The sequence below is a fragment of the Neovison vison genome, unplaced genomic scaffold (genome assembly GCF_020171115.1).
Source record: "Neovison vison isolate M4711 unplaced genomic scaffold, ASM_NN_V1 Scaffold_114, whole genome shotgun sequence".
Taxonomy (NCBI): domain Eukaryota; kingdom Metazoa; phylum Chordata; class Mammalia; order Carnivora; family Mustelidae; genus Neogale; species Neogale vison.
In genome coordinates, this window is record NW_025334903.1 from 38449 (window position 1) to 54857 (window position 16409).

Genomic DNA, 16409 nt, shown 5'->3' on the forward strand with positions numbered 1-16409 from the left:
TCATGATTGCTAACCAGACACATCCTAGAGTTCACAACTGAGTACAGACGCATCCCTGTCGTGAGAACTTACTGTAGCACAGTTCCCTCATATATTGGAAGTGTTTTGAGAGGTGGTAGACGCTGTGGAACATCCCAGGTGTAGAACTTCCAGTATGCATCATAGAGGCCTAAATGCCTTACCCTTTACTTCACCAAAGGGTTTAATATTCTCTGTGCTCCGTCCTTGTTCTATCTTCTTTCCTTCACTGGAAAGACAAAGTGAGAAATGACATTCCGCATGAAGGAGTTTCCCTTAAATTGAATTTGCTATAGTCCAATGGTTAGACGTCTTTGAATGGAAAGCTATGTGCGCCTAATGCGGTTACCACAGAGTCAGTCCCAAAAGCTTCCTTCTTTAAAAGACCTAACACTGCAGTGAATCCCTCCTAAAGCACACATCCCTCTCAGTGTTGGAAGCGTTTTAGACGCAGAAACTAAGTGCGGATCACCACTGGTGGTGAACATCCAATATGTGTTTGTCAGGCTAAGACCCTTAGCCTGCCCTTTACTCACAGTACCTAATGTGCCTGTAGTCCTTCCCTGTTCTATCTTCATCTTCAAAGGAGAAACACTGTTATGAATGAGTACGTACCTGAAGTAGGTTCCCAGAGCAGATACCTTCCTCCGCATCCCCTCTAAGGGGTCTGTATGAGACACTTCATGATTGCTACCCAGACACGTCCTACACTTTCCAACTGAGCACAGACGCTTCCCTGTTGTGAGAACTTGCTGTAGAACAGTTCCCTCCTATATTGGAAGTGTTTTGAGAAGTGGTAGACACTGTGGAACATCCCAAGTGTTGAACTTCCAGTATGCATCATAGAGGCCTAAATGCATGACCCTCTCCTTCACCAACGGGCTGTAACATTCTCTCTGCTCCGTCCTTGTTCTATCTTCTTTCCTCCACTGGAAAGACACTGTTAGAAGGGACATTCCTCATGAAGATGTTTCCCTTACACAGAACTTGCTATAGTCCAACGGATAGACGTCAGAGACTGGAAAGCTATGTGCGCCTATTGTGGTTACCAAAGAGTCAGTCCCCAAAGCTTTCTTCTTTAACAGACGTAACACTGCAGTGAATCCCTCCTAAAGCACACTTCCCTCTCAGTGTTGGAAGCGTTATAGACGCAGAAACTAAGTGCGGAACACCACTGGTGGTGAACCTCCAATATGTGTTTGGCAGGCTTAAGCGCCATAGCTTGCCCTTTACTCAAAGGACCTAATGTGCCCCTAGTTCGTCCCTGTTCTATTTTCATTCCAAAAGGAGAAACACTGTTATGAATGAGTACGCACCTAAAGTAGGTTCCCTGAGCAGATACCTTCCTACGCCTCCCCTCCAAGGGGCCTGTATGAGACACTTCATGATTGCTACCCAGACACATTGTAGAGTTTTCAACTGAGCACAGATGCATCCCCTTCGTGAAAAATTACTGTAGCACAGTTCCCTTATATACTGGAAGTGTTTAAGAGAAGAGGTAGACACTGTGGAACATCACCGGTGTTGTAATTCCAGTATGCATCCTAGAGGCCTAAGTGCCTTACCCTCTACTTCACTCACGGTTTGCAACGTTCTCTCTGTCCGTCCTTGTTCTATCATCTTTCCTCCACTGGAAAGACACTGTGAGAAGTGACATTCCGCCTGAAGGAGTTTCCCTTAAACAGAACATGCTATAGTCTAACGGTTAGACGTCTGTGAATGGAAAGCTATGTGCGCCTATTGCGGTTACCACAGAGTCAGTCCCCAAAGCTTCCTTCTTTAACAGACGTAACACTGCAGTGAATCCCTCCTAAAGCACACTTCCCTCTCAGTGTAGGAAGCGTTTTAGACGCAGAAACCAAGTGCGGATCACCACTGGTGGTGAACATCCAATATGTGTTTGGTAGGCTTAAGCGCCATAGCCTGCCCTTTACTCACAGTACCTAATGTGCCCCTAGTCAGTCCCTGTTCTATCTCCATATCTCAAAGGAGAAACGCTGTTAAAAATGAGCATGCAACTGAAGTAGGTTCGCTGAGCAGATACTTTCCTTTGCATCCCCTCTAAGGGGCCTGTAGGAGAGACTTCATGATTGCTAACCCGACACGTCCTAGAGTTTCCAACTGAGTACAGACGCATCCCTGTCGTGAGAACTTACTGTAGCACAGTTCCCTCATATATTGGAAGTGTTTTGAGAGGTGGTAGACGCTGTGGAACATCCCAGGTGTAGAACTTCCAGTATGCATCATAGAGGCCTAAATGCCTTACCCTTTACTTCACCAAAGGGTTTAATATTCTCTGTGCTCCGTCCTTGTTCTATCTTCTTTCCTCCACTGGAAAGACAAAGTGAGAAATGACATTCCGCATGAAGGAGTTTCCCTTAAACTGAATTTGCTATAGTCCAATGGTTAAACGTCTTTGAATGGAAAGCTATGTGCGCCTAATGCGGTTACCACAGAGTCAGTCCCAAAAGCTTCCTTCTTTAAAAGACCTAACACTGCAGTGAATCCCTCCTAAAGCACACATCCCTCTCAGTGTTGGAAGCGTTTTAGAAGCAGAAACTAAGTGCGGATCACCACTGGTGGTGAACATCCAATATGTGTTTGTCAGGCTAAGCGCCATAGCCTGCCCTTTACTCACAGTACCTACTGTGCCCGTAGTCTTTCCCTTTTCTGTCTTCATCTTCAAAGGAGAAACACTGTTACGAATGAGTAAGCACGTGAAGTACGTTCCCAGAGCAGATACCTTCCTCCGCATCCCCTCTAAGGGGTCTGTATGAGACACTTCATGACTGCTACCCAGACACGTCCTACACTTTCCAACTGAGCACAGACGCTTCCCTGTTGTGAGAACTTGCTGTAGAACAGTTCCCTCAAATATTGGAAGTGTTTTGAGAAGTGGTAGACACTGTGGAACATCCCAAGTGTTGAACTTCCAGTATGCATCATAGAGGCCTAAATGCCTGACCCTTTCCTTCACCAACGGGTTGTAACATTCTCTCTGCTCCGTCCTTGTTCTAGCTTCTTTCCTCCACTGGAAAGACACTGTTAGAAGGGACATTCCTCATGAAGATGTTTCCCTTACACAGAACTTGCTATAGTCCAACGGATAGACGTCAGAGACTGGAAAGCTATGTGCGCCTATTGTGGTTACCAAAGAGTCAGTCCCCAAAGCTTTCTTCTTTAACAGACGTAACACTGCAGTGAATCCCTCCTAAAGCACACTTCCCTCTCAGTGTTGGAAGCGTTATAGACGCAGAAACTAAGTGCGGAACACCACTGGTGGTGAACCTCCAATATGTGTTTGGCAGGCTTAAGCGCCATAGCTTGCCCTTTACTCAAAGGACCTAATGTGCCCCTAGTTCGTCCCTGTTCTATCTTCATTCCAAAAGGAGAAACACTGTTATGAATGAGTACGCACCTAAAGTAGGTTCCCTGAGCAGATACCTTCCTACGCCTCCCCTCCAAGGGGCCTGTATGAGACACTTCATGATTGCTACCCAGACACATTGTAAAGTTTTCAACTGAGCACAGATGCATCCCCTTCGTGAAAAATTACTGTAGCACAGTTCCCTTATATATTGGAAGTGTTTAAGAGAAGAGGTAGACACTGTGGAACATCACCGGTGTTGTAATTCCAGTATGCATCCTAGAGGCCTAAGTGCCTTACCCTCTACTTCACTCACGGTTTGCAACGTTCTCTCTGTCCGTCCTTGTTCTATCATCTTTTCTCCACTGGAAAGACACTGTGAGAAGTGACATTCCGCCTGAAGGAGTTTCCCTTAAACAGAACATGCTATAGTCTAACGGTTAGACGTCTGTGAATGGAAAGCTATGTGCGCCTATTGCGGTTACCACAGAGTCAGTCCCAAAAGCTTCCTTCTTTAACAGACGTAACACTGCAGTGAATCCCTCCTAAAGAACACTTCCCTCTCAGTGTAGGAAGCGTTTTAGACGCAGAAACCAAGTGCGGATCACCACTGGTGGTGAACATCCAATATGTGTTTGGTAGGCTTAAGCGCCATAGCCTGCCCTTTACTCACAGTACCTAATGTGCCCCTAGTCAGTCCCTGTTCTATCTCCATATCTCAAAGGAGAAACGCTGTTATGAATGAGTATGCAACTGAAGTAGGTTCGCTGAGCAGATACTTTCCTTTGCATCCCCTCTAAGGGGCCTGTAGGAGAGACTTCATGATTGCTAACCAGACACATCCTAGAGTTCACAACTGAGTACAGACGCATCCCTGTCGTGAGAACTTACTGTAGCACAGTTCCCTCATATATTGGAAGTGTTTTGAGAGGTGGTAGACGCTGTGGAACATCCCAGGTGTAGAACTTCCAGTATGCATCATAGAGGCCTAAATGCCTTACCCTTTACTTCACCAAAGGGTTTAATATTCTCTGTGCTCCGTCCTTGTTCTATCTTCTTTCCTTCACTGGAAAGACAAAGTGAGAAATGACATTCCGCATGAAGGAGTTTCCCTTAAATTGAATTTGCTATAGTCCAATGGTTAGACGTCTTTGAATGGAAAGCTATGTGCGCCTAATGCGGTTACCACAGAGTCAGTCCCAAAAGCTTCCTTCTTTAAAAGACCTAACACTGCAGTGAATCCCTCCTAAAGCACACATCCCTCTCAGTGTTGGAAGCGTTTTAGACGCAGAAACTAAGTGCGGATCACCACTGGTGGTGAACATCCAATATGTGTTTGTCAGGCTAAGACCCTTAGCCTGCCCTTTACTCACAGTACCTAATGTGCCTGTAGTCCTTCCCTGTTCTATCTTCATCTTCAAAGGAGAAACACTGTTATGAATGAGTACGTACCTGAAGTAGGTTCCCAGAGCAGATACCTTCCTCCGCATCCCCTCTAAGGGGTCTGTATGAGACACTTCATGATTGCTACCCAGACACGTCCTACACTTTCCAACTGAGCACAGACGCTTCCCTGTTGTGAGAACTTGCTGTAGAACAGTTCCCTCCTATATTGGAAGTGTTTTGAGAAGTGGTAGACACTGTGGAACATCCCAAGTGTTGAACTTCCAGTATGCATCATAGAGGCCTAAATGCATGACCCTTTCCTTCACCAACGGGCTGTAACATTCTCTCTGCTCCGTCCTTGTTCTATCTTCTTTCCTCCACTGGAAAGACACTGTTAGAAGGGACATTCCTCATGAAGATGTTTCCCTTACACAGAACTTGCTATAGTCCAACGGATAGACGTCAGAGACTGGAAAGCTATGTGCGCCTATTGTGGTTACCAAAGAGTCAGTCCCCAAAGCTTTCTTCTTTAACAGACGTAACACTGCAGTGAATCCCTCCTAAAGCACACTTCCCTCTCAGTGTTGGAAGCGTTATAGACGCAGAAACTAAGTGCGGAACACCACTGGTGGTGAACCTCCAATATGTGTTTGGCAGGCTTAAGCGCCATAGCTTGCCCTTTACTCAAAGGACCTAATGTGCCCCTAGTTCGTCCCTGTTCTATTTTCATTCCAAAAGGAGAAACACTGTTATGAATGAGTACGCACCTAAAGTAGGTTCCCTGAGCAGATACCTTCCTACGCCTCCCCTCCAAGGGGCCTGTATGAGACACTTCATGATTGCTACCCAGACACATTGTAGAGTTTTCAACTGAGCACAGATGCATCCCCTTCGTGAAAAATTACTGTAGCACAGTTCCCTTATATACTGGAAGTGTTTAAGAGAAGAGGTAGACACTGTGGAACATCACCGGTGTTGTAATTCCAGTATGCATCCTAGAGGCCTAAGTGCCTTACCCTCTACTTCACTCACGGTTTGCAACGTTCTCTCTGTCCGTCCTTGTTCTATCATCTTTCCTCCACTGGAAAGACACTGTGAGAAGTGACATTCCGCCTGAAGGAGTTTCCCTTAAACAGAACATGCTATAGTCTAACGGTTAGACGTCTGTGAATGGAAAGCTATGTGCGCCTATTGCGGTTACCACAGAGTCAGTCCCCAAAGCTTCCTTCTTTAACAGACGTAACACTGCAGTGAATCCCTCCTAAAGCACACTTCCCTCTCAGTGTAGGAAGCGTTTTAGACGCAGAAACCAAGTGCGGATCACCACTGGTGGTGAACATCCAATATGTGTTTGGTAGGCTTAAGCGCCATAGCCTGCCCTTTACTCACAGTACCTAATGTGCCCCTAGTCAGTCCCTGTTCTATCTCCATATCTCAAAGGAGAAACGCTGTTAAAAATGAGCATGCAACTGAAGTAGGTTCGCTGAGCAGATACTTTCCTTTGCATCCCCTCTAAGGGGCCTGTAGGAGAGACTTCATGATTGCTAACCCGACACGTCCTAGAGTTTCCAACTGAGTACAGACGCATCCCTGTCGTGAGAACTTACTGTAGCACAGTTCCCTCATATATTGGAAGTGTTTTGAGAGGTGGTAGACGCTGTGGAACATCCCAGGTGTAGAACTTCCAGTATGCATCATAGAGGCCTAAATGCCTTACCCTTTACTTCACCAAAGGGTTTAATATTCTCTGTGCTCCGTCCTTGTTCTATCTTCTTTCCTCCACTGGAAAGACAAAGTGAGAAATGACATTCCGCATGAAGGAGTTTCCCTTAAACTGAATTTGCTATAGTCCAATGGTTAAACGTCTTTGAATGGAAAGCTATGTGCGCCTAATGCGGTTACCACAGAGTCAGTCCCAAAAGCTTCCTTCTTTAAAAGACCTAACACTGCAGTGAATCCCTCCTAAAGCACACATCCCTCTCAGTGTTGGAAGCGTTTTAGAAGCAGAAACTAAGTGCGGATCACCACTGGTGGTGAACATCCAATATGTGTTTGTCAGGCTAAGCGCCATAGCCTGCCCTTTACTCACAGTACCTACTGTGCCCGTAGTCTTTCCCTTTTCTGTCTTCATCTTCAAAGGAGAAACACTGTTACGAATGAGTAAGCACGTGAAGTACGTTCCCAGAGCAGATACCTTCCTCCGCATCCCCTCTAAGGGGTCTGTATGAGACACTTCATGACTGCTACCCAGACACGTCCTACACTTTCCAACTGAGCACAGACGCTTCCCTGTTGTGAGAACTTGCTGTAGAACAGTTCCCTCAAATATTGGAAGTGTTTTGAGAAGTGGTAGACACTGTGGAACATCCCAAGTGTTGAACTTCCAGTATGCATCATAGAGGCCTAAATGCCTGACCCTTTCCTTCACCAACGGGTTGTAACATTCTCTCTGCTCCGTCCTTGTTCTAGCTTCTTTCCTCCACTGGAAAGACACTGTTAGAAGGGACATTCCTCATGAAGATGTTTCCCTTACACAGAACTTGCTATAGTCCAACGGATAGACGTCAGAGACTGGAAAGCTATGTGCGCCTATTGTGGTTACCAAAGAGTCAGTCCCCAAAGCTTTCTTCTTTAACAGACGTAACACTGCAGTGAATCCCTCCTAAAGCACACTTCCCTCTCAGTGTTGGAAGCGTTATAGACGCAGAAACTAAGTGCGGAACACCACTGGTGGTGAACCTCCAATATGTGTTTGGCAGGCTTAAGCGCCATAGCTTGCCCTTTACTCAAAGGACCTAATGTGCCCCTAGTTCGTCCCTGTTCTATCTTCATTCCAAAAGGAGAAACACTGTTATGAATGAGTACGCACCTAAAGTAGGTTCCCTGAGCAGATACCTTCCTACGCCTCCCCTCCAAGGGGCCTGTATGAGACACTTCATGATTGCTACCCAGACACATTGTAAAGTTTTCAACTGAGCACAGATGCATCCCCTTCGTGAAAAATTACTGTAGCACAGTTCCCTTATATATTGGAAGTGTTTAAGAGAAGAGGTAGACACTGTGGAACATCACCGGTGTTGTAATTCCAGTATGCATCCTAGAGGCCTAAGTGCCTTACCCTCTACTTCACTCACGGTTTGCAACGTTCTCTCTGTCCGTCCTTGTTCTATCATCTTTTCTCCACTGGAAAGACACTGTGAGAAGTGACATTCCGCCTGAAGGAGTTTCCCTTAAACAGAACATGCTATAGTCTAACGGTTAGACGTCTGTGAATGGAAAGCTATGTGCGCCTATTGCGGTTACCACAGAGTCAGTCCCCAAAGCTTCCTTCTTTAACAGACGTAACACTGCAGTGAATCCCTCCTAAAGAACACTTCCCTCTCAGTGTAGGAAGCGTTTTAGACGCAGAAACCAAGTGCGGATCACCACTGGTGGTGAACATCCAATATGTGTTTGGTAGGCTTAAGCGCCATAGCCTGCCCTTTACTCACAGTACCTAATGTGCCCCTAGTCAGTCCCTGTTCTATCTCCATATCTCAAAGGAGAAACGCTGTTATGAATGAGTATGCAACTGAAGTAGGTTCGCTGAGCAGATACTTTCCTTTGCATCCCCTCTAAGGGGCCTGTAGGAGAGACTTCATGATTGCTAACCAGACACATCCTAGAGTTCACAACTGAGTACAGACGCATCCCTGTCGTGAGAACTTACTGTAGCACAGTTCCCTCATATATTGGAAGTGTTTTGAGAGGTGGTAGACGCTGTGGAACATCCCAGGTGTAGAACTTCCAGTATGCATCATAGAGGCCTAAATGCCTTACCCTTTACTTCACCAAAGGGTTTAATATTCTCTGTGCTCCGTCCTTGTTCTATCTTCTTTCCTTCACTGGAAAGACAAAGTGAGAAATGACATTCCGCATGAAGGAGTTTCCCTTAAATTGAATTTGCTATAGTCCAATGGTTAGACGTCTTTGAATGGAAAGCTATGTGCGCCTAATGCGGTTACCACAGAGTCAGTCCCAAAAGCTTCCTTCTTTAAAAGACCTAACACTGCAGTGAATCCCTCCTAAAGCACACATCCCTCTCAGTGTTGGAAGCGTTTTAGACGCAGAAACTAAGTGCGGATCACCACTGGTGGTGAACATCCAATATGTGTTTGTCAGGCTAAGACCCTTAGCCTGCCCTTTACTCACAGTACCTAATGTGCCTGTAGTCCTTCCCTGTTCTATCTTCATCTTCAAAGGAGAAACACTGTTATGAATGAGTACGTACCTGAAGTAGGTTCCCCGAGCAGATACCTTCCTCCGCATCCCCTCTAAGGGGTCTGTATGAGACACTTCATGATTGCTACCCAGACACGTCCTACACTTTCCAACTGAGCACAGACGCTTCCCTGTTGTGAGAACTTGCTGTAGAACAGTTCCCTCCTATATTGGAAGTGTTTTGAGAAGTGGTAGACACTGTGGAACATCCCAAGTGTTGAACTTCCAGTATGCATCATAGAGGCCTAAATGCATGACCCTTTCCTTCACCAACGGGCTGTAACATTCTCTCTGCTCCGTCCTTGTTCTATCTTCTTTCCTCCACTGGAAAGACACTGTTAGAAGGGACATTCCTCATGAAGATGTTTCCCTTACACAGAACTTGCTATAGTCCAACGGATAGACGTCAGAGACTGGAAAGCTATGTGCGCCTATTGTGGTTACCAAAGAGTCAGTCCCCAAAGCTTTCTTCTTTAACAGACGTAACACTGCAGTGAATCCCTCCTAAAGCACACTTCCCTCTCAGTGTTGGAAGCGTTATAGACGCAGAAACTAAGTGCGGAACACCACTGGTGGTGAACCTCCAATATGTGTTTGGCAGGCTTAAGCGCCATAGCTTGCCCTTTACTCAAAGGACCTAATGTGCCCCTAGTTCGTCCCTGTTCTATTTTCATTCCAAAAGGAGAAACACTGTTATGAATGAGTACGCACCTAAAGTAGGTTCCCTGAGCAGATACCTTCCTACGCCTCCCCTCCAAGGGGCCTGTATGAGACACTTCATGATTGCTACCCAGACACATTGTAGAGTTTTCAACTGAGCACAGATGCATCCCCTTCGTGAAAAATTACTGTAGCACAGTTCCCTTATATACTGGAAGTGTTTAAGAGAAGAGGTAGACACTGTGGAACATCACCGGTGTTGTAATTCCAGTATGCATCCTAGAGGCCTAAGTGCCTTACCCTCTACTTCACTCACGGTTTGCAACGTTCTCTCTGTCCGTCCTTGTTCTATCATCTTTCCTCCACTGGAAAGACACTGTGAGAAGTGACATTCCGCCTGAAGGAGTTTCCCTTAAACAGAACATGCTATAGTCTAACGGTTAGACGTCTGTGAATGGAAAGCTATGTGCGCCTATTGCGGTTACCACAGAGTCAGTCCCCAAAGCTTCCTTCTTTAACAGACGTAACACTGCAGTGAATCCCTCCTAAAGCACACTTCCCTCTCAGTGTAGGAAGCGTTTTAGACGCAGAAACCAAGTGCGGATCACCACTGGTGGTGAACATCCAATATGTGTTTGGTAGGCTTAAGCGCCATAGCCTGCCCTTTACTCACAGTACCTAATGTGCCCCTAGTCAGTCCCTGTTCTATCTCCATATCTCAAAGGAGAAACGCTGTTAAAAATGAGCATGCAACTGAAGTAGGTTCGCTGAGCAGATACTTTCCTTTGCATCCCCTCTAAGGGGCCTGTAGGAGAGACTTCATGATTGCTAACCCGACACGTCCTAGAGTTTCCAACTGAGTACAGACGCATCCCTGTCGTGAGAACTTACTGTAGCACAGTTCCCTCATATATTGGAAGTGTTTTGAGAGGTGGTAGACGCTGTGGAACATCCCAGGTGTAGAACTTCCAGTATGCATCATAGAGGCCTAAATGCCTTACCCTTTACTTCACCAAAGGGTTTAATATTCTCTGTGCTCCGTCCTTGTTCTATCTTCTTTCCTCCACTGGAAAGACAAAGTGAGAAATGACATTCCGCATGAAGGAGTTTCCCTTAAACTGAATTTGCTATAGTCCAATGGTTAAACGTCTTTGAATGGAAAGCTATGTGCGCCTAATGCGGTTACCACAGAGTCAGTCCCAAAAGCTTCCTTCTTTAAAAGACCTAACACTGCAGTGAATCCCTCCTAAAGCACACATCCCTCTCAGTGTTGGAAGCGTTTTAGAAGCAGAAACTAAGTGCGGATCACCACTGGTGGTGAACATCCAATATGTGTTTGTCAGGCTAAGCACCATAGCCTGCCCTTTACTCACAGTACCTACTGTGCCCGTAGTCTTTCCCTTTTCTGTCTTCATCTTCAAAGGAGAAACACTGTTACGAATGAGTAAGCACGTGAAGTACGTTCCCAGAGCAGATACCTTCCTCCGCATCCCCTCTAAGGGGTCTGTATGAGACACTTCATGACTGCTACCCAGACACGTCCTACACTTTCCAACTGAGCACAGACGCTTCCCTGTTGTGAGAACTTGCTGTAGAACAGTTCCCTCAAATATTGGAAGTGTTTTGAGAAGTGGTAGACACTGTGGAACATCCCAAGTGTTGAACTTCCAGTATGCATCATAGAGGCCTAAATGCCTGACCCTTTCCTTCACCAACGGGTTGTAACATTCTTTCTGCTCCGTCCTTGTTCTATCTTCTTTCCTCCACTGGAAAGACACTGTTAGAAGGGACATTCCTCATGAAGATGTTTCCCTTACACAGAACTTGCTATAGTCCAACGGATAGACGTCAGAGACTGGAAAGCTATGTGCGCCTATTGTGGTTACCAAAGAGTCAGTCCCCAAAGCTTTCTTCTTTAACAGACGTAACACTGCAGTGAATCCCTCCTAAAGCACACTTCCCTCTCAGTGTTGGAAGCGTTATAGACGCAGAAACTAAGTGCGGAACACCACTGGTGGTGAACCTCCAATATGTGTTTGGCAGGCTTAAGCGCCATAGCTTGCCCTTTACTCAAAGGACCTAATGTGCCCCTAGTTCGTCCCTGTTCTATCTTCATTCCAAAAGGAGAAACACTGTTATGAATGAGTACGCACCTAAAGTAGGTTCCCTGAGCAGATACCTTCCTACGCCTCCCCTCCAAGGGGCCTGTATGAGACACTTCATGATTGCTACCCAGACACATTGTAAAGTTTTCAACTGAGCACAGATGCATCCCCTTCGTGAAAAATTACTGTAGCACAGTTCCCTTATATATTGGAAGTGTTTAAGAGAAGATGTAGACACTGTGGAACATCAACAGTGTTGTAATTCCAGTATGCATCCTAGAGGCCTAAGTGCCTTACCCTCTACTTCACTCACGGTTTGCAACGTTCTCTCTGTCCGTCCTTGTTCTATCATCTTTTCTCCACTGGAAAGACACTGTGAGAAGTGACATTCCGCCTGAAGGAGTTTCCCTTAAACAGAACATGCTATAGTCTAACGGTTAGACATCTGTGAATGGAAAGCTATGTGCGCCTATTGCGGTTACCACAGAGTCAGTCCCAAAAGCTTCCTTCTTTAACAGACGTAACACTGCAGTGAATCCCTCCTAAAGAACACTTCCCTCTCAGTGTAGGAAGCGTTTTAGACGCAGAAACCAAGTGCGGATCACCACTGGTGGTGAACATCCAATATGTGTTTGGTAGGCTTAAGCGCCATAGCCTGCCCTTTACTCACAGTACCTAATGTGCCCCTAGTCAGTCCCTGTTCTATCTCCATATCTCAAAGGAGAAACGCTGTTAAAAATGAGCATGCAACTGAAGTAGGTTCGCTGAGCAGATACTTTCCTTTGCATCCCCTCTAAGGGGCCTGTAGGAGAGACTTCATGATTGCTAACCCGACACGTCCTAGAGTTTCCAACTGAGTACAGACGCATCCCTGTCGTGAGAACTTACTGTAGCACAGTTCCCTCATATATTGGAAGTGTTTTGAGAGGTGGTAGACGCTGTGGAACATCCCAGGTGTAGAACTTCCAGTATGCATCATAGAGGCCTAAATGCCTTACCCTTTACATCACCAAAGGGTTTAATATTCGCTGTGCTTCTTCCTTGTTCTATCTTCTTTCCTCCACTGGAAAGACAAAGTGAGAAATGACATTCCGCATGAAGGAGTTTCCCTTAAACTGAACTTGCTATAGTCCAATGTTTAGACGTCTTTGAATGGAAAGCTATGTGCGCCTAATGCGGTTACCACAGAGTCAGTCCCAAAAGCTTCCTTCTTTAAAAGACCTAACACTGCAGTGCATCCCATCTAAAGCACACTTCCCTCTCAGTGTTGGAAGCGTTTTAGACGCAGAAACTAAGTGCGGAACACCACTGGTGGTGAACATCCAATATGTGTTTGTCAGGCTAAGCGCCATAGCCTGCCCTTTACTCAAAGGACCTAATGTGCACCTAGTTCGTCCCTGTTCTATCTTCATTCCAAAAGGAGAAACACTGTTATGAATGAGTACGCACCTAAAGTAGGTTCCCTGAGCAGATACCTTCCTACGCCTCCCCTCCAAGGGGCCTGTATGAGACACTTCATGATTGCTACCCAGACACATTGTAGAGTTTTCAACTGAGCACAGATGCATCCCCTTCGTGAAAAATTACTGTAGCACAGTTCCCTTATATACTGGAAGTGTTTAAGAGAAGAGGTAGACACTGTGGAACATCACCGGTGTTGTAATTCCAGTATGCATCCTAGAGGCCTAAGTGCCTTACACTCTACTTCACTCACGGTTTGCAACGTTCTCTCTGTCCGTCCTTGTTCTATCACCTTTCCTCCACTGGAAAGACACTGTGAGAAGTGACATTCCGCCTGAAGGAGTTTCCCTTAAACAGAACATGCTATAGTCTAACGGTTAGACGTCTGTGAATGGAAAGCTATGTGCGCCTATTGCGGTTACCACAGAGTCAGTCCCCAAAGCTTCCTTCTTTAACAGACGTAACACTGCAGTGAATCCCTCCTAAAGAACACTTCCCTCTCAGTGTAGGAAGCGTTTTAGACGCAGAAACCAAGTGCGGATCACCACTGGTGGTGAACATCCAATATGTGTTTGGTAGGCTTAAGCGCCATAGCCTGCCCTTTACTCACAGTACCTAATGTGCCCCTAGTCAGTCCCTGTTCTATCTCCATATCTCAAAGGAGAAACGCTGTTATGAATGAGTATGCAACTGAAGTAGGTTCGCTGAGCAGATACTTTCCTTTGCATCCCCTCTAAGGGGCCTGTAGGAGAGACTTCATGATTGCTAACCAGACACATCCTAGAGTTCACAACTGAGTACAGACGCATCCCTGTCGTGAGAACTTACTGTAGCACAGTTCCCTCATATATTGGAAGTGTTTTGAGAGGTGGTAGACGCTGTGGAACATCCCAGGTGTAGAACTTCCAGTATGCATCATAGAGGCCTAAATGCCTTACCCTTTACTTCACCAAAGGGTTTAATATTCTCTGTGCTCCGTCCTTGTTCTATCTTCTTTCCTTCACTGGAAAGACAAATTGAGAAATGACATTCCGCATGAAGGAGTTTCCCTTAAATTGAATTTGCTATAGTCCAATGGTTAGACGTCTTTGAATGGAAAGCTATGTGCGCCTAATGCGGTTACCACAGAGTCAGTCCCAAAAGCTTCCTTCTTTAAAAGACCTAACACTGCAGTGAATCCCTCCTAAAGCACACATCCCTCTCAGTGTTGGAAGCGTTTTAGACGCAGAAACTAAGTGCGGATCACCACTGGTGGTGAACATCCAATATGTGTTTGTCAGGCTAAGACCCTTAGCCTGCCCTTTACTCACAGTACCTAATGTGCCTGTAGTCCTTCCCTGTTCTATCTTCATCTTCAAAGGAGAAACACTGTTATGAATGAGTACGTACCTGAAGTAGGTTCCCAGAGCAGATACCTTCCTCCGCATCCCCTCTAAGGGGTCTGTATGAGACACTTCATGATTGCTACCCAGACACGTCCTACACTTTCCAACTGAGCACAGACGCTTCCCTGTTGTGAGAACTTGCTGTAGAACAGTTCCCTCCTATATTGGAAGTGTTTTGAGAAGTGGTAGACACTGTGGAACATCCCAAGTGTTGAACTTCCAGTATGCATCATAGAGGCCTAAATGCATGACCCTTTCCTTCACCAACGGGCTGTAACATTCTCTCTGCTCCGTCCTTGTTCTATCTTCTTTCCTCCACTGGAAAGACACTGTTAGAAGGGACATTCCTCATGAAGATGTTTCCCTTACACAGAACTTGCTATAGTCCAACGGATAGACGTCAGAGACTGGAAAGCTATGTGCGCCTATTGTGGTTACCAAAGAGTCAGTCCCCAAAGCTTTCTTCTTTAACAGACGTAACACTGCAGTGAATCCCTCCTAAAGCACACTTCCCTCTCAGTGTTGGAAGCGTTATAGACGCAGAAACTAAGTGCGGAACACCACTGGTGGTGAACCTCCAATATGTGTTTGGCAGGCTTAAGCGCCATAGCTTGCCCTTTACTCAAAGGACCTAATGTGCCCCTAGTTCGTCCCTGTTCTATTTTCATTCCAAAAGGAGAAACACTGTTATGAATGAGTACGCACCTAAAGTAGGTTCCCTGAGCAGATACCTTCCTACGCCTCCCCTCCAAGGGGCCTGTATGAGACACTTCATGATTGCTACCCAGACACATTGTAGAGTTTTCAACTGAGCACAGATGCATCCCCTTCGTGAAAAATTACTGTAGCACAGTTCCCTTATATACTGGAAGTGTTTAAGAGAAGAGGTAGACACTGTGGAACATCACCGGTGTTGTAATTCCAGTATGCATCCTAGAGGCCTAAGTGCCTTACCCTCTACTTCACTCACGGTTTGCAACGTTCTCTCTGTCCGTCCTTGTTCTATCATCTTTCCTCCACTGGAAAGACACTGTGAGAAGTGACATTCCGCCTGAAGGAGTTTCCCTTAAACAGAACATGCTATAGTCTAACGGTTAGACGTCTGTGAATGGAAAGCTATGTGCGCCTATTGCGGTTACCACAGAGTCAGTCCCCAAAGCTTCCTTCTTTAACAGACGTAACACTGCAGTGAATCCCTCCTAAAGCACACTTCCCTCTCAGTGTAGGAAGCGTTTTAGACGCAGAAACCAAGTGCGGATCACCACTGGTGGTGAACATCCAATATGTGTTTGGTAGGCTTAAGCGCCATAGCCTGCCCTTTACTCACAGTACCTAAAGTGCCCCTAGTCAGTCCCTGTTCTATCTCCATATCTCAAAGGAGAAACGCTGTTAAAAATGAGCATGCAACTGAAGTAGGTTCGCTGAGCAGATACTTTCCTTTGCATCCCCTCTAAGGGGCCTGTAGGAGAGACTTCATGATTGCTAACCCGACACGTCCTAGAGTTTCCAACTGAGTACAGACGCATCCCTGTCGTGAGAACTTACTGTAGCACAGTTCCCTCATATATTGGAAGTGTTTTGAGAGGTGGTAGACGCTGTGGAACATCCCAGGTGTAGAACTTCCAGTATGCATCATAGAGGCCTAAATGCCTTACCCTTTACTTCACCAAAGGGTTTAATATTCTCTGTGCTCCGTCCTTGTTCTATCTTCTTTCCTCCACTGGAAAGACAAAGTGAGAAATGACATTCCGCATGAAGGAGTTTCCC